Source organism: Crocuta crocuta, unplaced genomic scaffold (genome assembly GCF_008692635.1).
Source record: "Crocuta crocuta isolate KB4526 unplaced genomic scaffold, BGI_CrCroc_1.0 scaffold351, whole genome shotgun sequence".
Taxonomy (NCBI): domain Eukaryota; kingdom Metazoa; phylum Chordata; class Mammalia; order Carnivora; family Hyaenidae; genus Crocuta; species Crocuta crocuta.
Window position 1 is genome coordinate 636,925 of NW_027530853.1, and position 22,610 is coordinate 659,534.

Here is a 22,610-nt window from a genome sequence, read left to right on the forward strand (position 1 = left end):
ATGGAAGAGGTCATGCTGCTTCTCGAAGCTGAAGAGGCCAATCCTGTAAAAGAGATGATGAGAGCACCTGATCGGGTTTGACCCCACGCACGGTATGTGTGCAGAGAGGCCTGGGAAATGCAGCTATGCACATGAGAAGGGCAGTGAGATTGCAGGCACACTTATTCATTTGTACGCTTGATTCAATTTTATTTGTATAAAAGGTCTGCTGAGGTAACGCGCAGGCTGAGCCTTTAGCAATCATGGGCTCTGCAAATAGAATCTCAATGGAGGACTAAATCAGCTGACGTCCCCTTCAGTGCTGCTTCCATTTGCAGAACTGAAGTGGCAGTAAGGGAGGATGAATCATGCTTACTATATTTAAATGCCTTCCTTACAAAAATAGCAGTCGCTGTAACGAAACAGGTCCAGTAATACCTAGCAACAAACAATAAAAATGCCTTCCTGTAAAGAGAACCAACATTATATTATGGCCATGGTTGAATAGCAAGCATGATAAATCAAGGCACCAACTTGGAGGGTTTTTTTTTTTTTTTTTTTTTTAATCACCAGATGAAGAACTAAGGCTTTCTTCACCCGGAAACTCTGCTTACTATGATTTTTACTCAAAAAAAACTTCTAAACATACGTGAGTTGATTCTGAACAATTACATATTACCTACTAGTTTCATTACCTAATATATTCATTTATTTGAAAAGAAAGATCTCAAAAGAATCAAGATTATTTTTCTGTGAATTAAGGGAGAATGGTCAGAAAGCCAGTGTAAATACTATATTCTCCTTGCACCAGTTCAGATTTCACTAAAATATATTTAAATCACAAATCAGGAAGACTTCATATAATCACTGTTCTCCTTCAAAAGGTGTATTATTGTTGATTAGTATGTCTTTAACACATAGCTTTGTAATTGAGAGATGACTAGGGAACAAGCTTAGAGAATTTATAATTTCCCAGAAATCCAACAAATGCACAGAATATATACTAGAGTATCCCTATTTCCTTGTTATATTATGAAAAAATTTAACATCGGAAAATCAGTCAATGCAAATCATTGTATTAACAGAATAAAGAAAGAAGGGCACTGGATCTTCCCTATAGATGAAGAAAAAACACTTGACAAAATTCAATACCCACTCATAGTGATTCTCAGCAAACTAGGAATAGAAAAACTTCCTCAATGTGGCAAAGGACATGTAACAAAAACCTATAGCTAACAGCATATGTATTTAGTGAAAGACCAAATGCTTCCCCTCTAAAACTGGGAATGACAATTCAATATTATCCTGGGGGTTCTAGATAAGGCAGGGCAAAAATGGCATAAAGATTGGAAAGGAAGAAGTAAAATTGTCTTTATTTGCAGGCAACATAATTGTGTTTATAGAAAATCCTAAGGAATATATCAAAAACCTATTAGAACTAAAGTGCATTTATTAAAGTCACAAGATACAATAACAGAAAGAGTCCTCCTCACAACTATTACTTATATCACCACTTAATAATCATGATGTTACTATACACATATACACAACCACGAACATCATTTCTATTCTATTGAATGGCCACTAGCTTCACCCTAAATTTTGGTGAAGAGGAAGAAAAAAACCAAGATGTGAATCCTGACTCTTCACTTTGTATATAAAAAGAATGATGGTTGATTGCCTAATAGAGCTATACTTTTAATCTTTTAAGAGGTAAGCACATATCACACCGGATAAAACCTCACTAACACTACTCAGATATAGGTACCCTGCCTAGACCTTACCCAGATAGATGGCAAATGCTCTGGTTCAATACAACTTATCTCTAATAGTAGAAACCAAAACTTGAGGGGCACTTGGGTAGCTTAGTTGGTTAAGCATCCAACTCTTGGTTTTGGCTCAGGTCATGGTCTTGTGGTTCATGAGTTCGAGTCCTGCATCGGGCTCTATGCTGACAGTGGAGAGCCTTCTTGGGGTAATCTCTCTCTCCCTCTCCCTCTCTGCCCTCACCCTCTCTCAAAATAAATAAACTTAAAAAAAAAAAAAGAAAGAAAGCAAAAGAGAACTGAGAGTATAGATGATGCACCAGAACCTTGTGTGTGAAGGATAGTATGTTCACCGACATATTCAAAAACAGAATTTTAAAAACTGCTGTAGACTTCAAAGGTAAGGCACTAATATCCAATTACCCACAAGCCAAAGTATAGGCTTTTATGTCTTTATGGAAAAAACTTGGGGTTATCATCAGGGACTATACATCCGGATTTTTAAGTAGTTATAATCAAGGTTTTACTAGAAATAGAATGAATAATAGAATACCTAGCATTGCTAAATTAACAAGTATTTATGGAGCCTATTATTGAATACCAAAGTCTTGAAATACAGCCAGTCTACCAACACTAGACAGGGCACAGGTACAAAAAACAATTAGAGCAGGAACTTGAGGAAGCTTCATCGTGATGAACTAAGTCAAGGAAATTGCTAGCAAAGTAGATAAGATTATCACTTTGATGTAGGCCTTATACAACATGGCATGGTTGGAACACAACCACAGAAAAAACATTCCATAGTAGCAATCTCAAATGTGAATGTTCTTTATGAAGATCATAAGTTTAAAAGACAAAATTGCAAACCCTGTTGGACTTTGCTTATAACAGTAAATACAACTTCAAACTAAAATGTCTGTCTTTAAGCAACAGGTAGTATGGTATTGGGGGGGGGGTGTATCAGTCTTTTTCAGTTCAATTGGCCTGTATAGATAATAATGTACTTGGGGTGCCTGAGTAGTTCAGTTGGTTAAGCGTCTGGCTCTTGATTTTGGCTCAGGTCATGATCTCACTTGTGAGATTGAGCTTGTGAGATTGAGCCCTGCTGTTGGACTTGGCTGACAGCACAGAACCTGCTTGGGATTCTCTCTCTCCCTCTCTCTCTGCCCCTCCCCTGCTTGTGCTCTCTCTCTCAAAATAAATAAACCTTTAAAAAAATCATGTACTGTCCTCACTGCCTTATTATTTTTTTGATTCACTGTGTATAAATTATGAACTTTGAATTGTTTTTCTAATGAAAGACACTGTGATGATCTATCCATCTCTGTCTTATAATACTTCTTGTGGCCCAGAGTACAGATTTGCAAGATGAATGGTCCCAGGTTGTGTTTATGGTCTACTGACAACAGAATTATGGTGCCACTGAGGGTAATGCAGTATAGCATCATGAACTTGAAAAATCATTTGGTATCTCTGGATCGCAGCTTTTTCACTGAATACCTAATATGTAATACCTAAAAGCCAAATCTATAGGGTTATTATGAAGATTAAATGAGCTGCCTGGCACATATAAAATGCTAACTATGTGCACATGCATACTTCTACATTCTCTCTCTCTCTCTCTCTCTCTCTCTCACACACACACACACACACACACACACACACACACACACGGTTAACAACTGAGGTTGATTTATTGCCCCTAGCCCAAGGGCAGACTGTTGTCATTGGCCTCACTTTAATGTGGCCCGCAAGGATAGACAGAAATATCAATTCCAGGGTCAGACAGTCAGTGGTTGGTGGAGATTCTACAGTTCAAACACGTAGCATTTGTTTCAATCTTCTCACTAGGGTTTTGATCTTTATCTCGGTGGTTCTGAGTATTTTATTCTTGTTTGAATATCAGGGTGAGGCACAAACTAAACATTAGCAAAGAAGGAATTTAAATAGATGGTAGGGCAGTTAAAACCCTTACAAGCCAAGATTCAGTAACTGGATACGCCCTGTACAACCATGGCACCACAGTAAATCGCCATCTGGGTAGCTTAAGCCCTATTTTGAAATTCATTTTTGACCTCCTGCCATCCTAATAACAATGAATTAGTCTTCCAGTCTCCTAACCCTATTTTTGATTTATCTAGATGTAGGACTATTACTTTAAATACAGATCTACTTTTTAACTATTCAAAAGCCACGTCTGAAGTGACCCAAGTTTCTTTAGAAAAAAAAAAAAAAAGGAACCTCCTACCAACATGTAAGGTCTCTAGAAAAGATGTTAGAGACTTTCACTAAAAATTGGAAAAACAGGGATCAGATTTACCTTCCTGCCTTAAACAATTAAACTGGGCAAAATACACAAAGCAATGTTTTTCAGACATTGATCAATAAACAGGCCTCTGATCTCTGAAAAAAGAGAAACAAAGTGAGCCCTTTGATTGTACCAGTTTATTGCCCGAAGGTGGTTTCCAGGAAGTAGTAAAAAGATGGGGAGCCCAAACAGAGCTCATGGAGTTGAGGAGACTGAGATTAGAGATCTAGGGGGCCAAGTGGGTAGAACTTGTGGCCCAAAGAGCCAGGGAGAAAGGTGCTGCACAGACAGAGAAGAGGAGGGACAGGACATACTCCACAGATCCATCTATAGACAGGTCTCCCTGGAGTCTTTGGCTGAGCACAGATTTGTACATGTGTGAGAGGAAACTATCCAAGACTACTACAAAAGAGTAAGCAAAGAATTCCCAGAGTTTACACAGGAATGGAAATAATTTGTGTTCACATCAGTCAGAGTAGAAAGACATTTTTTTCTTAAATTTTTTTTTAAAGTTTTGTTTATTTTTGAGACACAGAGAGACAGAGCTTGAAGCAGGGAGGAGCAGAGAGAGAGAGAGAGGGAGACACAGAATCCGAAGCAGGATCCAGGCTCCGAGCTGTCAGCACAGAGTCTGATATGGGGCTCGAACCCTTGAACCATGAAATCATGACCTGAGCTGAAGTCAGACGCTCAACCGACTGAGCCACCCAGGTGCCCCTAGAAAGACATTGTAATACACAAGGAATTAGATCCTCAAAGGGTATTGCCATAGTTGAGGGGGCTAAATTCGGCCGAGAATAAAGGCTGCCCTAGACCCCCATAACAAAGCATAACCAGTCCCCGAGAGGAGCGAATTGATCCCAGGTAATTTAAGTACATTCCACAGCAAAATATAGCAGCTAATAATATAAAATTAACAATGTCCAGTATTCAATAAAAAAATCTCCAGTCATATAAAGAAACTTGTTAACCATGAGAAAACAATATAAATAAAAACATACCCAGAAATAACAGAAACAAAAGAACCAGCAGAAAAGGTTATTAAAATACTTTTAACAAATACATTCCACACCTTCAAGAAGTAGAGGAAAATAAGGACAAGAGAAAGAAGATTTTTTTTGTTTTAAATTTTTTTTAAATGTTTTTTATTTATTTCTAGGAGAGAGAGAGAGAGACAGCGTGAGCAGGGGAGGGTCAGAGAGAGAGGGAGTCACAGATTGAAACAGGCTCCAGGCTCTGAGCTGGCAGTCAGCACAGAGCCCGACGCGGGGCTCGAACCCACGAACCGCAAGGTCGTGACCCAAGCGAAAGTCGGACGCTTAACCGACTAAGCCACCCAGGCGCCCCGAGAAAGAAGATTTTTTAAAAAGACCTTAAACATCTAGAGACTAAAATATAACACCTGAAATTAAAAATATGCTGAATTAGATTAACAATAGATTGGGAACTTCAGAAGAAAAGGTCAGTGAACTTGAAGACACTGTGTTAGAAACTATCCAAAATGAAGCACAGAGAGAAAGAAGACAGAATAAAATGACAGTGAATGGTCAAACAATAGCAAGCAATTTAACATTCATGCGTTCGGAGTTCTAGAAGGAAAAGAGATCTGGGGAGGAACTGTTTGAAGAAATAAGGGCTAAACATTTCCCAAATTTGATGAAAACTGTAAACCCACAGATCTGAGGAGCACAAATCCAACCAGAATGAATAGAAAGAAAATGATTCCAAGAAATATCATAATCAAGTTGCTGAAGTGACAAAAACAGACTCTTAGCAGTAGCCAGACTGGGGTTGCCTGGGTGGCTCAGTTGGTTAAGCATCCGACTTCAGCTCAGGCCATGATCTCACGGGTTCATGAGTTCAGGCACCACACTGGGCTGTGTGCTGACAGCTCAGAGCCTGGAGCCTGCTTCAGATTCTGTGTCTCCCTCTCTCTCTCTGCCCCTCCCCTGCTCATGCTCTGTCTCTCTCTCTCTCTCAAAAGAAATAAACATTAAAACAAATAAATAAAAGTAGCCAGAGGGGAGAAAAAAGAGGACACATTACAGAGGACCGAGTAATATATATATATCAATAGCAACAGAATACATGTTCTGGATCATAAAAGAAGTCTTAATAACTTTAAAAGCATTAAAATAACAATACTATATTTTCTGAGCATAACAAAATTATACTTGACTATAACAGAAGGCTACTGGGAAAATCCCAAATATGTGGAAACAGAACAACAAACTTCAAAATAGCTCCTGAGTCAAAGAAGAAATCACATGGGAAACTAGAAGATGTTTTGAACTGAATGAAAACAAAAATATTACATGCAAAAATCTATGGCATATAGCTAAAGCCATACTTAGAGGAAAATTTATAGCATTAAACCACCTATATTAGAAGATAAGAAAGATCTGAAATCATTCATCTTCGCTTCTAACTTAAGAAGCTAGAAAAAGAAGAGCAAATTAAATGTAACATAAGGAAAAAAATAATAAAGATGAGAATGGAAATCAATGAAATAGAATGCAGAAAAAGTATGGAGAAAAATCAATGAAATGAAAAGCTGGTTCTCTGAAAAAAGTCAATAAACTTAATAAATATCTAGTTGGACTGATCAGGTGAAAAAAGAGACTAAAAACACAAATTGCCATATATAATAAGATCCTACAGACATTAAAAGGATCCTACAGCCAATAAAGTAATCAACTTAGATGAAAGGGACGAATTCCTGGAAAGATACAAGCTATTGGAGCTCACTCAAGAAGAAATAACTTGGATAGCCTTTTATCTATTAAAGAACCTCAATTCTTGGTTTAAAAGCTTTACATAGAGAAAACGCCAGGCCCAGATGATTTTACTGGTGAATTCAAATTTCAAAAAAGAAATGAAACCAATGCTCTATAAAGTCTTCTGGAAAACAGAAAAAGGAAATTCTCACCTACTCATTTTATGAGGCCAGAATTACTCTGATACCAAAACCACACAAGGCTATTACAAAAAGGAGAAAGAAAAAAAAACAAACCAAGAGACAAGACATTAAAGATAAAGAACAAATGGAAGAAGACAAATGCTGTGAACACAGCGGAAACCAAGGAGAGGAAGTGGTCCGAGGATTGACACTGACAGTGTCACAGTGTCCTTTGTTGAATGCCCCCCCCCAAGTGCAAACCCCTCTGTGGCACGGGTGTTTCATAGCATGAACTTTCAGAGCCAGACTACCTGTGTTCAGGTCCTAGCCCCACTACTTACTAGTTACCTAAGTTTGTCCAAGTTATGTAACTTCTCTGTACTTCAATGTTGCCACTTGTAAGTGGAAAGAGTAATAGAACTCTCCTCATTGGGCTGTTTTGAAAACTGAATAAGTAGGGGCACCTGGGTGGCTTAGTCAGTTAAGTGTCCGACTTTAGCTCAGGTCATATCTCTCAGTTCATCGGTTGGAGCCCTGCGTCGGGCTCTGTGCTGACAGCTCAGAGCCTGGAGCCTGCTTCAGATTCTGTGTCTCCCTCTCTCTCTGCCCCTCCCCTGCTCATACTCTGTCTCCGTCTCTATCTCAACAAATGGATAAATATTAAAAAAAAAAGAAAGAAAGAAAAAGAAAACTGAGTGAGTAAATACACCTCAAATGTATATAATAGTTTTGGCACATAGTGGGCAGTATAGAAGTGTCTGCTGAAACTATTGTTATTATCATTCACGTTATGATAGGCGGTTGTTACCTTTACTAAGTCACGATATGTGCCCTCTAAATGAACTAAGCAGTACAAGAAGTGACTATTCTCATTGTATTAGATCCCTGTGGCTGGCATAACAAATTACCACAAAATCCCTGGCTTAAAACAACAGAAATTTATTCTCTCCCAGTCCTGAAGGCCAGAATTTCAATATCAGTTTCACTGGGCTGAGACCAAGGGGTTGGTGAGGCCGCCCTCCCCCTGGAGATTCTCAGGGAGAATGGTCCTGGAGTCTTCTGCGTTCTGGTGGCTGTCCACAGTCCTTGGCTTGTGGCTGAGCCTGTCATCCCTCCCTCGATGTTTACATTGCCTCCTCCTTTTCTCTGTGTGTCAAATCTCCCTCTGCCTCTCCCACAGGATGACATTCATGGCTGGAGGTGGGTTGGAGGTAGGGTCTGCCCAGATACCCAGGATAATTTCCCCATGTCAAAATTCTTAACATAATCATGTCTGCAAAGACCCCTTTTCCTTATAAGGTAACATTTATAGGTTCCAGGGATTAGGACCTAATTATCTTTGGATAGCCATTATTCAGCCTACTACACCCATCCCTGGGGCAGACGGATGTGTGGAAACTACAGCATATATAACACTGAGAAAACCATTTACTTATTTTGTGAGAGAGAGAGAGAGAGACAGAGAGAGAGAGAGAGAGAGAATGCAAGGGGGTGGAGAAGAGGGAAAGAGAGAATCCCAAGCAAGCTCCACACTCAGCCTGGAGCCCGACTCAGGGCTCAATCCCATGACCGTGAGATCATGACCTGAGCTGATACCAAGAGTCAGACGATTAACTGACTGAGCTACCAAGGCGCCCCCATCTATAACATTTTTAAAAGGACATTTAGGTGTCTTTGCAACAAACCTGTTAGAATGTGCAACCAGATGCCCAGGCACAGTCTGTTCAGCTGAGGTAGGTCCCACAACTGTGAGCACAGCATCTGTCAGGAACTATGCCACCTCTGTAGTGCAAACGTACAAAATCAAATCTATAAAATTATGACAAACACTGGGGCTCCTGGGTGGCTTAGTCAGTTGAGCGTCCGACTTTGGCTTCAGTCATGATCTCATAGCCCGGGAGTTCGAGCCCCGTGTAGGGCTCTGTGCTGACAGCTCAGAGCCTGGAGCCTGCTTCGGATTATGTGTCTCCTTCTTTCTCTGCCCCTCCCCCACTGATGTTTTGTCTCTGTCTCAAAAATAAACAAACATTAAAAAAAAAAAGAGTGTGTGGACAACTGAGTCCCACTTGACCTTAAAGAAAAATTATGACAAACATCACAACTTTGGGAGAGGGTTGCTATTAGAAAATTATCATGCCATTATAATCCAAATAAAATAGCTTATTAAAATGATTAGTAAGAACAAAGAGGGGCACCTGGGGGGCTCAGTCTGTTGTGTCCAACTTTTGATTTTTTGCTCAGGTCATGATCCCAAGGTTGTGGGATCGAGCCCCATATCAGGCTCCATGCTGATTGTGGAGACTGTGGATGATTCTCTCATCCTCTCTCTCTCTGTCTCTCTCCCACCCTCTGCCCGTCTCCTCCCTCTCAAGCACGCTCTCTCTCTCCAAAATAAAATAAAATTATAATAGAAAAAAAAAGAACCAAGAACTAGATTTGATGATGGCTAAAAGTGAAGACAACTGGCTCACTCCTGATGGCCACAGGTACCTCCGCTCAGACCCTGCACGATTACCCTGTGTTCCACCATAGTGAAGAAATGCACTTCTAGAATCAGGTCTAAGTTCGGGATCTGACGCTATTATGTGTTACTGATGTGACCTTGGACAAATCATTGCACCCCTTTGAGCCTGTTTCTTCATCTGTAAAATAGGCGTAATAAGGGTTCTTGCTCTGCAGAGCTGCTGTGAAGTTTAAATAAGAACTCATGTAAAGTCCTAGCATGGCAATTAGCATACATAAGTGCTCAGTAAACCGTAATCACAATGTATTATTAAGGACTAAATACTACTATTTCTAACAAAATGCCATCTGCTATTCTATTGCAGTGGAAATATCCTCTCATCTTCAATTTCCTGATTTTCAGAGTGGGAGTTTTTCCTTTGGGGACTGTGATTTCATGGGTGAAAGGCATTAATGCCACATAGAAAAAGCACGGGGTGGCAGGGGGACATCTGGGTAGCTCAGTCAGTTGAGGGTCCAACTCTTGATTTTGGTCCAGGTCATGATCCCAGGGTCGTGGGATTGAGCCCCACATCGGGCTCTGTGCTCAGTGTGAAGCCTGCTTAAGATTCTCTCAAAGAGGGGCGCCCGGGTGGCTTAGTCGGTTAAGCGTCCAACTTTCGCTTAGGTCATGATCTCGCGGTCTGTGGGTTCAAGCCCCGCATCGGGCTCTGTGCTGACTGCCAGCTCAGAGCCTGGAGCCTGTTTAAGAGTCTGTGACTACCTCTCTCTCTGGCCCTCCCCTGCTCACGCTGTCTCTCTCTCTCTCTCTCTCTCTCCTAGAAATAAATAAAACATTAAAAAAAAAAAAGATTCTCTCAAAGAGAAAGAATCTTTCTCCCTCTGCCCCTTCCCTGATCACGCCAGCGCACACACGTGTGCTCTCTCAAATAAAAAAAGAAAAAGAAGCAGCATGGAAAATAATGCAGTTTGCTATTCTGGTATCTGTATCCTTGGGGTAAGAAAAAAACAATGAAGAGAGTAAGGACTTGGTAGGCTAATAAAGGATTGGAAGTAGGGCCTGAAATGTTTAATATGTGACTAAGAGCACTAATGTAGAGTGCCTGATGTTTGGGGAAATGAGAATGAATGATGAATTTAAATAGCAGAAGTCTAAAATGGGGACTTAATCGATTCATTCTCCATAAGAATTCTTTAAGTGTTTAGAGCTTTGCACTTAGGAGAGATGAAGGTTGAGAGGAGCGAGTTATGATGGGGACAGTGACATCATGATGACCATAGACAAGGCCGGCACAATACGGCTCATCTTCATACACAGAACACCAGCCCTGGGACCGAGGTGAGGCACAAGGGAGACAAAGAGAGCTGAAAACTCAAGCAAGCTTTTGTTTAGGACAAGACCCTACAAGCAACTCCAAGGCAGGTTCATGGGTTGTTTGTTCTAGAATTTCCAGCAGTTAGCCCCTGGATGTCCCTGGCATGTCATTGATAAGTGGGGGCTGAAGGAACAAGTACACATATTCGACAGTAAAAATACTGGCAGCACATGAGAAGTGGGGCTAGAGGCATCCTTCTCACCCTGTGCTTCTGTCTCCAGTGCTGCTCCGGTCCAAACCGCCCCCCACACTGCCGCTCTGATCCTCCCAAAAGGCAGGCCTGACCCCATCATGGCTCCTGTGCTCCAGGGCCTCCCACAGTTAAGTCCAAATCCCTTAGCTTGGCCAGCCAAGCCTTTTGTGTTTGCTGCTGGCCTACTTTTCAGCCTTGCTTCTGCCACTACCCTATTTGTACACTTTGTTCTGATCATGTCAGAACGTTTGGAACTCCCCATGTATACTTGCTCTCCCACACGCAGACACCCCACCTTGGCACGTAGTGTTCCTTCTGTCTGAGCCACACTGTCCGCCTGAGGACTCCTTACGCTCCTGCGGTCATCTCAAATGTCACTTTCTCTAGAAGGTGACATTTCTAAACAGAAGTAAGTGATCACTCCTCTAAGCTCTCAAAACACCTTGCCCGTACTCCTATTAATGGCACTGAGTACAATATCATAAGCAACATTTCCATGTCCATCTTCCTTTATAAACCTCTGGGGTACCAGGATTGGATTCTAGTCATTTTTGCATCCCCAGCGACTAGCATGGGGGTACAGAATTTTAAAAATGTTGAATAAATGAACAGATTTTAAAGACCCAACATAGAAATAGAGCTCAAACCCTTGAGTGAACTAGCCTCAGTGTCCATAGGCAGGACACTAAGACAGTTAGGGATGGGCGGGTCTGTCCCTGTAACCAGAAGACCCCGTCACAGATGGCAGCTACAGTACTCCCCCAACTGTCCCTTGTTAGCATGATCAGACAGTATCTGGGGCTCAACATACGACAGGCCTGCCCCTGTGTGACATCCCTTGTCTTCTGATTCCCAACCATTCCTCACGCTCATTTTGCCTTTGAGAAGACAACTTCATTTTCATACACTGCAGTGTCAGCATCTTTTGTGAAATAACCCCTCTTCCAAAATGTTCCAAAAGCCAAGCTCTTCTCTCTTACTCCAATTCTCATTTTCTGTCTCTCTTACTAAGTAGAATGGAAAGCTTCAGGGCTAAATTAAGGATGAAAATAATCTGAGCCCACAGAACACAATGTAAGCATTCTTTCCTTTGCAGACAAGGATCTGCTGGAACCAGGCGGCTCGGTCCTGCTCAACCACAATATGCATGCCATCATAGAGGTGTTCATGGATGACATGGATCCCTTGGGCACAGTGATGAAGGTAGAAAAGGCCCCCCATGGACATCTATGCTGATATTGGGGGGTTAGACAACCAAATCCAGGAAATTAAGGAACATGTGGAGCCTCCTCTTACTCATCCCGAATACTATGAAGAGATGGGTATACAGCCCCCAAAGGGGGTCATTCTCTGTGGTCCACCTGGCACAGGTAAAACCTTATTAGCAAAAGCAGTAGCAAACTAAGCCTCAGCCACTTTCTTAAGAGCGGTTGGCTCTGAACTTGTTCAGAAGCACCTAGGTGATGGACCCAAACTCATTCAGGAATTGTTTCGAGTTGGGGAAGAACATGTACCATCCATCATGTTTATTGATGAAATTGATGCCACTGGAACAGAAAGATATGACTCACATTCCAGTGCTCAGAGAGAAATTCAATGAACAATGTTGGAACTGTTGAACCAGTGGACGGATTTCATTTGTGAAATGGCCACAAACTGAATAAAAACTTTGGATCCAGCTCTCATCAGACTAGGCTACATCGACAGAAAAACTGAGCTCCCCCTGCCCGATGTAAAGACTAAGAGGGGCGCCTGGGTGGCTTAGTCGGTTAAGCGTCCGACTTTCGCTTAGGTCATGATCTCGCGGTTTGTGGGTTCGAGCCCCGCGTCGGGCTCTGTGCTGACTGCCAGCTCAGAGCCTGGAGCCTGTTTCAGAGTCTGTGACTCCCTTTCTCTCTGACCCTCCCCTGCTCACGCTGTCTCTCTCTCTCCTAGAAATAAATAAAACATTAAAAAAAATTAAAAAAAAAAAAGACCAAGAAGTGCATCTTTCAGATCTACACAAACAGATGACGCTGGCCAATGACGTGACCCTGGACAACTTGATCATGGCTAAAGATTACCTGTCTGGGGCTGACATCAAGGCAATCTGTACAGAAGCTGGTCTGATGGCCTTGACGGAATGCAGAATGAAAGTAACGAAGGCTTCAAAAAATCTAAAGAAAATGTTCTTCATAAAAAACAAGAAGGCACCCCTGAGGGGCTCTATCTGTAATGACCACATTTGCCTTCAAGGAAATGATCAGGAGTGTCCCAATTCCTCGGAGGGATGAGGTTGGGGAAGTTGCCCAGAGGAACCCATATCCTAGTTGATCTTTCTTAGCAAAACCTCTTGTGTATCTTTTTGAGTATGGCGTTGTCAGATGCCCACTGGGCTGCCTTCATCTGTTGATCACGTACAGTGCTCTCTACCCAATAAAGTGAGCTCCTTCTCAAAAAAAAAAAAAGAGAAATGAACAAACAAAAAAAGAAAATAATGTGATCCCAAACTTACTGTGCAACTTTAGGGAAATTACACCTCTATACATCTCAACTGGCACTTCCTTCAAATGGAATCAACCCTACTCTCTAGGAGAACACAGGAAGTAATAAAAGGTACAACTTACATGGTGCTTCCTATGCACCTCACATGTATTAAGCTGTTTAATTTTATACTTCTTCCAGGTAGGTACTATTATCATCCCCACTGTGCACAGAGAGACTGGAGCAGAGGGAGAAAGGACTTGAAGAAGGCTGTGAAGCTTACAGTTCACAAGTGGTAGAGGCGGAGTTGGGACCCAAGCAGTCTGGCTCTAGTGTCCATGCTGTTAACCGTTACCCTCCACTGCCCTCTCTGCGGCCACTGAAAGGCACCATACACAGTACAAAACTCCAGCATATTAAAGTATAAGGGGAGACACTGAAGGGTAGGCCTCAGATATGTGACAGTGTTACACATTTCAATCCAAATGCATTTTACAGCCAAGATTTTAGACCTCAAACCACCCATCATTTACAGCTAAAATATTAAGGGTCTTTTCTGATTTTAGTTCTCTAGGAGATGGATTTGTCCTTTACTGGTACTACACCTACAATTCAGATGACACTGTCACTAGATGAATATCCACCTAGGGGTGTGGCTTTATGGATCAATTTTCAGGTTAGGTTTTTCTCAAGAACGATGACCTAAGAATAGAAATACAAATACAAATATATTTGTGTTCATGTTCTTACTACAAATAGTATTTTATTTTTTTTAAGTTTATTTATTTATTTTGGGAGAGAGAGACAGAGAGACAGAGAGAGACAGAGAGAGGGAGAAAGAGAATCCCAAGTAGGCTCCATGCTGTCAGAATAGAACCCAATGTGGGGCTCTGTCATGAACCATGAGATCATGACCTGAGTCGAAATCAAGAGACGAACGCCCAACCAGCTAAGATGACATAACACAAGAGAATGTTTTTTTTAAAAAAAACATTGGGGTGCCTGGGTGGCTCAGTCGGTCAAGTGTCTGATTTCGGCTCAGGTCATGATCTCACAGTTTGTGAGTTTGAGCCCTGTGTTGGGCTCTGTGCTGACAGCTCAGAGCTTGGAGCCTACTTCAGATTCTGTGTGTGTGTGTGTCTCTCTCTCCCCTTACCCAACTTGACTCTGTCTGTCTGTCTCTTTTAAAAAATGAATAAACACTAAAAAAAAAAAATTAAAAACCATTAAATATTTAGGTCCATATATTACCCTCTATTCAAAATATTATTTAGACAAAATTTTAAGACCATCTACTAGACTTGATATAGTGCCTTCAAATTGTTATCAATCCCTTATAACCATATTCTCATCTGGGCAATGGGCCATTTAGAAAGTACTTAATAAACATGTGTTGAATGAACGAATGCTATTTCAGAGAGGGATTCAGAGCTCTGCATTTCCAGATGTTTCCTCAGAAGGAATAGGTGCCTTATAATAGTCATTTTGTTCTGGAGAACTCTACTACTCAGGCCCGCTTCAAAAGGAGAACTTACTCCTTCAGTCTCTAGAAGAGCCTAAAGCCACCCTTATCTGTACCCATGGTTTCCACGTTGTTTTCTTCCCCCATCAAAAAGAGGAGAGAGAAAGATCAGGTTACATTGCTTTCTTGGGCCTGTATACATTCCTGGGAGGTTCTCTCTTCTGTCAGGAAAAGTCTCCCTGGCAACCATATTTACACAGTCACTTAATTCCCTCCCCTCCTTGGATTTGTTGGTTGGTATAAAAATTAATTTGCATTGAATTGCTTAAGTTTACAAGTTAATCAGTTTAACAGACTCACAAAATTTTACAATTTGGTTTCTGGCCAAAATTCACTTATTAAGGGATCTGTCCCCTCTCTTTTGAAATTTGAAAGGAATTCTCTTCAGTTCAGTGTTTTTCAACACATACAGTTTCTGGTTATAGGTAGAGAAAAGAATATTCTCTTAAGGGCATCTGGCCAATATTATTAGAAAGATCAAGACAGGAAGAGGAACTTTAATTCAGAGTAAGCAAGGGGTCAAATTCACAAAGATCAGCTATGATGAGGAGCTGGAAGAGAAGAGTCAAGGACCAAGACAAAATGGGCCATATGAAATGAAGAACTCAGGCCTAAAATTCTGGGTGATCAGAGTTCAGGACCTGAACAATAAGAATGGACCATGAGTCTCAAGAATGGAGTGTCACTAATGCATCAACCATGTATTTATTAAGCATCAAATAGCACTTGGTGCTGGGAATACAGCAGTGAATAAGCCAGACCCAGGTCCTGCCTTCATAAAGTTTATAGTCCAATATGTAAATAGTGAGCTAATGCTGGCTTTGTTATTGAGCCAAGTATCTTTGGGCTAGGGGCTTGTTATACAATTTCCTACAAGGGCCAGAACTGGTTTCAGAGTATGGATGGAGCAGGGACTTAACGGAGACAAACAACTTCAAGAAGTCCTCCCTGGAATAGGTGAGTTGGCATGTCAACAAGTCTTTGACATATACAATGGTTACTTTACATCTTCAACAACAATGATACTTGAGCCTTAAGACAAGGAGATGAAGAAGGTATATTTATCACTGGGCACAAGGCTAGATACTTTGCAGTATATATAAGTTTTCTAGGGTAGAAAGTATATAAAGGTATAAGCTATTTTAAGCATATTCAACAACTATTTATTGAGCATCGTCTATGTTCAAGGAATGGTTTGAGGAACTGTAGCTATGGATATGAAAAAGACCTACTTCCTAGCAACTACAATGATGTGATAAGCGCTGTAAGGACATGTTAAAGTACAAAGGAAGGTCAGAGAGGAAGGATACTAATTCATTAAAAGCAAGTTGGGAAACATTTCTGAGATGCAATGCTTGAACTGAATCTTAAAAGACAGAGATATTTGTTGTTTTCAGCTGATAAATTTGGGGGGTAATTTGTTACACAGCAGTAGATGACTACTACAGGGCCTTATGGAGACTATACCACCAGCACAAATAGGAGACTATAGAAACAGCTGGCCACCAAAACTTTGTTTTGTGATGTGTACCACAGGGTTATACTCTAAATCTCTTTATAGTGTTAGCCTTACATATTCTTAGGCTCACCTGGTCCACATCGGGAGTAGAAAGTGAGAACAGGCACTCTGAATGGGAATGACGCAGGTAATGGGAGGAAGCAATGCAATCTTAGTCTTGTCTGTTATCCTCCACAGAAGGATCTAAGCTGCCTGGTGTTGGGACCTGGTCAGGTGGTCAGCTAGCATCAAGTGCTCTAAGCACTTGGTCAGTACTGGCCAAATGATTACTCGGAGGGACCAGGAGTGGGAAGAGCAAGAGGGTAAGTAAAAGTTGTTTTTGAGAGAGAGCAATCATCATGAGGACCAGAAAAACTTCATTTGTTGTCAGTGCCAAGTAATGACTGTAAAGCCAAAAGTAAGAGATAATATCAAAGATTAAATTTTCCTGGTTTCCATGATTCATATGGGTAGAAAAAGGAATAGAGCGGGCGACGAAGGCTAGGGTGGAACATGAACATTCAAGACACGTGCCATAAACGGGGCCGCATGGTTCACAGTTTCTGGGTAGTCCTTGGTATGGGAGTGAACGGGAGACAACAGCCTGGCAGGTTGTATTATACCTGTTCAATTCCAATTTCCATCTCAGTAGGTTAAAAAAGGTCGCCATAGCTTCCTACAAGCAAATGGGAATATTTGACTACAAAAGGAATAGAAACGAACTCATTTCTTATTTAAATTGGGAGTAATGACTGCAGCAGGACTGTAACTCTGCCTATTAATACTCTCAAGGCTCATGGTTGAGTATCTACTTGAACTTCAAAATATCCCCCCTTCGCCCTTTGTATCAGGAGTCCAAAGTGAGAAGACCACAGAGTGTGACCATGCACTCTGACGCAACAAGGACTTAGACACACTATGCAAGCAAAACAAGGGATCCAGCACAACGTCCTTTTTCTGCTTTAGGAAAAGTAGCAATACCTGTAGGCAGAACTCGCATCCTGATTTGTGGGGCCAAGTGCAAAATAAAAAAGCAGGGCTCTTGTTAAAAATTATTAATGGACACTTGGGTAGTTCAGTTGGTTAAGTGTCCAACTCTTGATGTTGGCTCATGGTTCATGAATTTGAGCCCCACATCAGGCTCTGTGCTGACAGCGCAGAGCCTGATTAAGATCCTCTTCTTCTCTCTCTGCCCCTCCCTCTCTTTCTCTCAAATGTAAATAAAGAAGCTTAAAAATTATTAAGAATTTCAAGATAACAACAGAGCATTAAACCAAGTGAGGAGATTCAGGGAAGAGATACCCCTCTAAATGCAACCCTGGGGGTGTTGCATAGGCTACACACCTATGAAGCAGGCCCTGTCCTCAGGGACAGGACACCATGGTCCTTTAGAAGAGCTTTAGAGTCAGAGTTGGGTCCAAATTTCAGATCCCTATGTGATCTTAGGCCATTTATTTAGCTTCTCCATGCTTCTGAGAGATTGTGTGGTTGTAATCCAGTATGATGAAGGTTAAGTGGGATAATGAATAGAATGTATACAAAGTGTTTAGTACAGAGTAAGCACTCAATAAGTGGTAGCTGAACTATTATTGTTCAATGAAAAATGAAGGTAACTGTCAAAGCAGTAAGTTTAGGAAATGAATTACTGAATATAAAGGACACGAGACTGAGATTTCAGCTAAATCTAATGAAGCAGACAAGGAAGACCAAATCTTTTGCTTGGCTCTTCTGCCTTCTCTCACCACTTTCCTATTTCTCTTTTTCCTATTTTTTTTTTTTTTTTACAAAGCATACAAAGGGTGATCTACATCCAGTCTCCATTTCCTATCCATATCTCATGCCACAATCTTTTTCACTCTGGTGTTTAATATCCCCGTGGCCGCCCCCCACTGAACTAAAGCTATTGTTCTCAGTTACTAATGGCCCCATGTTTACTAAATGAAATGGGCATTTCCTACCTTCTCTGTCCAACTTCATTCTGGTGACCAATTCCTCCAGCTTGAAACCCTCTCTTCTGACTTTTGTGATATGTGCCCTCATGGCTAACGGAATGTCTACTCAGTCTTGCATCTCTCAGGTACACAATGGAATGCATTGGTTGGATGAATAAGTAAGATGGTTCTTTGGCTTCTCTGATACTCCCCCCCCTTTTTTTCCCTCTACCATACTGACTACACGTATTCTTCTGACCTCCCTAAATGTGGGCAATCTCCAAGCTTCAGCCCTTGGTCCTCTACACTTCTGTTTCTAGGCTGCTACCACTGGTGGACCAAGCTAATCACATGGCTTCAGTTATCACCTTCTATACACAAGACTCCTTCTGGTTTGAGCGCAGGCCTCTCACTTACTTATACTTATGGGACATGTCCCCTTGTAAGTTCCAGTATCACCTCAAGATATTCTGTACCTAGTGGGCTCAGCTGGTTAAGTGTCTGACTCTTGATTTTGGCTCAGGTCACGATCTCATGGTTTGTGAGGTCAAGCCCCGAGTCGGGCTCTGCACTGACAGTGCAGAACCTGCTTGGAATTCTTGCTCTCTCTCTCTCTCTCTCAAAATAAATAAATAAATAAACATTTTTTTTAAAGGCATCTAGTACCGAGCTTTTCCTTTTTTTCCCAAACTGGTTTTCCTCTCTGTCTTATCTCCGTTAATCTTGTCAACCATCTTCAAGGCTATCTGATTCCCCCTTATTTCTTGTCCTCCATATCCAGTCAGTCATAAAGTCCTATTCATGTTTCTTTGTGATACTTATTGAACCCATCTTTTTATTTTCACTCCATCACCCTAATTTAATTCCTTACCCTCTCAAACTTAGACTATTTAAATAATGTACTAACTGGTTGTGCAGTTCTTGCTATCCCTACTGAAGTTAAAAAAATTTTTTTTAGCGTTTATTTATTTTCTTTGAGAGACAGAGCATGAGCAGGAGAGGGGCAGAGAGAGAGGAAGACAGAGAATCCGAAGCAGGCTCCAGGCTCCGAGCTGTCAGCACAGAGCCCAATGTGGGGCTCGAATTCTCGAACCGTGAGATCATGAACTGAACCAAAGTTGGATGCTTAACCAACTGAGCCACTGACATGCCCCCATCTCTACTAAAGTTTATTCTCCGCACTGTTGACCTTCTTAAAAAGACCCTCAGGACCCCACATTTCCCTAACCAAACATCTTCAGACTTTGCATCATACAGGGATAAAGTCCTAACTCCTTAGTTCAGCGTTCAATGCCTGCTAAAATCTGGCTTCAACCAATCCTTCCAAGTCTTACTACTTCTCTACTTAAACCTTTTGATCTTGCCAGATTGGTCCCTGAAAACTTTCTTCCATACTCCAGTCCTGTGGTTTATAAACATGATTTTTCCCATCTGGAAATTCCTTCCACCCTCCTTCTCCCTATAGAACAAGGTTCACTGTACCTCTGAAAATAACCTTCCCTGGGAGTCCTAGTCCGTAATGACCTTTCTCTTTCTCCCATTTCTATAATACCGCATGTTTCAGTGCTTTGAAAACTTACTGAATGGCTGCTTTGACATGTAATCCTCACAACTCCATAGGGTAGGTGGCATTATCACAGATGAAGAAACAAAGTCAACTAAGTCGTCCAGGTCACCTAGCAAGTAACTGGTGAAACTAGGATCCAAATCCTTCTTTTTTGTATGTTTTATTTATTTCTGAGAGAGAGAGAGACAGCATGAGCAGAGGACGGTCGGAGAGAGAGGGAGATACAGAATCTGAAACAGGCTCCAGGCTCTGAGCTGGCTGTCAGCACAGAGCCCGACGTGGGGCTCAAACCCACGAACCATGAGATCATGACCTGAGCCGAAGTCTCGGACGCTTAACCGACTGAGCCACCCAGGTGCCCTCCAAATCCTTCTTTGGTGAAGAGTAGTTCCCAGACTACACCACCTCTCTCATTTTCCTGTCTCTTCCAAACCACAAATACAGCACAGTATTTGCACACAAGCAGGTGCTCAGCAAACATGGTGATTGAGAAAACTATTTAAATAGCACCCGTGAGTCTCTAGCACTCACGGAACTGTCCGTCTCAGCAGGCCACATTAAGCATATCATCTCTCCACATCGGTTGATCAGTCATATAGTTCAAGACAGGGGATTTGCCAAAAATTCACCACTACCCATTCTAAAAATAAATGTTGGTTTAAACAAAGCTAAAAGGCTTTTGTCTCTGATTCAAACATTAGGTGAGCTTTGGGGATGCCGACTGTACCACCTCTAGGCCCACCCTTGCTGTTTCCAAATGATTAGGAAGTAAAAATAGGCTGGCTAGTTGATGGCTTATGAGGTAAAATGGACTATTTATATTTCTGGAGGTGGATGCTAAGGCAGCAGGACAGGATTTCTCTGCCTGGGTAGCTAAACCCTCAGTAAAAGAGGCCCAATAAATGTGCATCAGCAGTGGAAAATGGGATCAAAAGAAGATAACAGTAAGGAGGGAGAGAGAACAGAAAGAAGGAAATACTCGAAATATTCTATTGAGGAGATGGCGCTGTCCTTTTCTGAACCATTGCTTGAAGCTGTCAGATCTAACCCTGTCCTCTCTGGCTGGCACCGGGTAACAGAGGGCTCTGTCACTTCTGTATGATTCATGGTCTTGGTCCTGCACTGTGTGTCCTGACCCATATCACAGGCCAGATCCTCTCTTGCTCCAGATCCTCCCAGCTCTGACCTTATTACTCACTTCCTCAGGCTCAGAAATCTGACCTCACAGATTTGACATTCAGCATTGCTTCCCTGGTTATGATCTGTATTTTCCTCTTGTATGTAGTGTGGCTCTGAAAGACTGATGAGGGGGGAAAAAGTGGGGAGGAGGAACAATGAGAAGGAAAATACCGCCAGAAAATTATAGTGGCAATTAGAAATTCTAGATTACTTTCGGAAAGTTACTTCATTGCGAAAGGAAAACGGCCATGGCTGCAATATAAAGCCATTGCCTAGAGATACCACATTCTTCAACTGTCTATATTTACTGTTTCCTCTTTTTTTTGGCTGCCCTTCCTGTCCTTCTCAATCTTCTCTGCAAGGCAAACTCCTATTCATCCTTCAAGATCTTGCTTAAACATGTTCTTTTCTGGAAAGCCTACTCTGCCCCTCTCAGACAGCCAATTGTTTTCTCCTTTGTGTTTCCACAGCTCTTTATATACACATCTATTATGCGATCACTTTTACTGGCAATTTTATTTGTCTCTCCCACTACTTCTTTGAGGACAAGGACTAATTATCTTATTCATCTCTGTGTCCCCAAGACATAGCACAAGGCACAGCAGAGTGCCTGGCATATAGCAAGTGTTTGTTGTTCTGTGATAAAAGACATCAAGAACAATATGAAAGTACAATTTGCACTTCCCTTGCCAAAATCAAATTGGTTCCTAGTACTTTTCATGTGGATCCCCGTTTTTTCCTTGATTTAGAAGAAAGGAAATTCTATTGATATCACTGGCACATTAGCCAGTTTTTCATCCCCACTGATGATAGCAACATCCCCACCACACACACACACACACACACACACACACACACACACACACTTCCAAGAAGCTCCCAGGGCAAGCTTAACGTTAGTGGCACATGGTCCATCCGACCATTTCTGTTGTAGCTCAAGCTAAATGACACTGTGAGTCTAAAGCTGCCACAGATCTTAGCGAACTGGTGGTGGCTGGGGGGAGGGGGGGACCAGATAATTAAAAGAACACACTTCTGTAGCAGACCTAGAAGGGTGAGGAAGAACGATGAATTTAAACCTTGCCTTATAAGAAATTTGTTAGAAACTCACGCAGAACAGTCGCTTCCTCTGGACACGACAGACCCGATCCAGGTGTCGGGCAGTGACCTTTGCCCATGAGTGTCAGGTCATCACCCAGCATAGAAAACAAGGGGCCGGTGCCTTGCCTGGGCATCCCTCCTTCTCAAACCTGGCAAATCTTGGAGCCTGCTTTTCCTTTAGGGGATTGTCCTCTCCTCCCAGCACCGACAGTCCCCAGTTCCCTCCGCCGGTGCCCCCTAAGCACCAATCTCGCCTTCGCCCCACAAGGGGCCCCAGCGGGACTCCGGGTCCAAAGTGCCGGCGGCTGGGCTGTCAGGCCCGGCTGTGTGGGGGACGCCGAGGTCAGGCCCGACCCTCGGGTCTC

General features: G+C 42.0%; 1 protein-coding gene and 1 pseudogene across 2 annotated transcripts in view; one reads left to right on the forward strand and one right to left on the reverse strand.

Moving 5' to 3' along the window:
* Positions 1 to 22,610, reverse strand: part of PHC2 (polyhomeotic homolog 2) — a 113,882-nt gene that overhangs the window by 91,158 nt on the left and 114 nt on the right. The window lies entirely within an intron of this gene.
* Positions 9,429 to 13,199, forward strand: LOC144235865 (26S proteasome regulatory subunit 4 pseudogene; annotated as a pseudogene).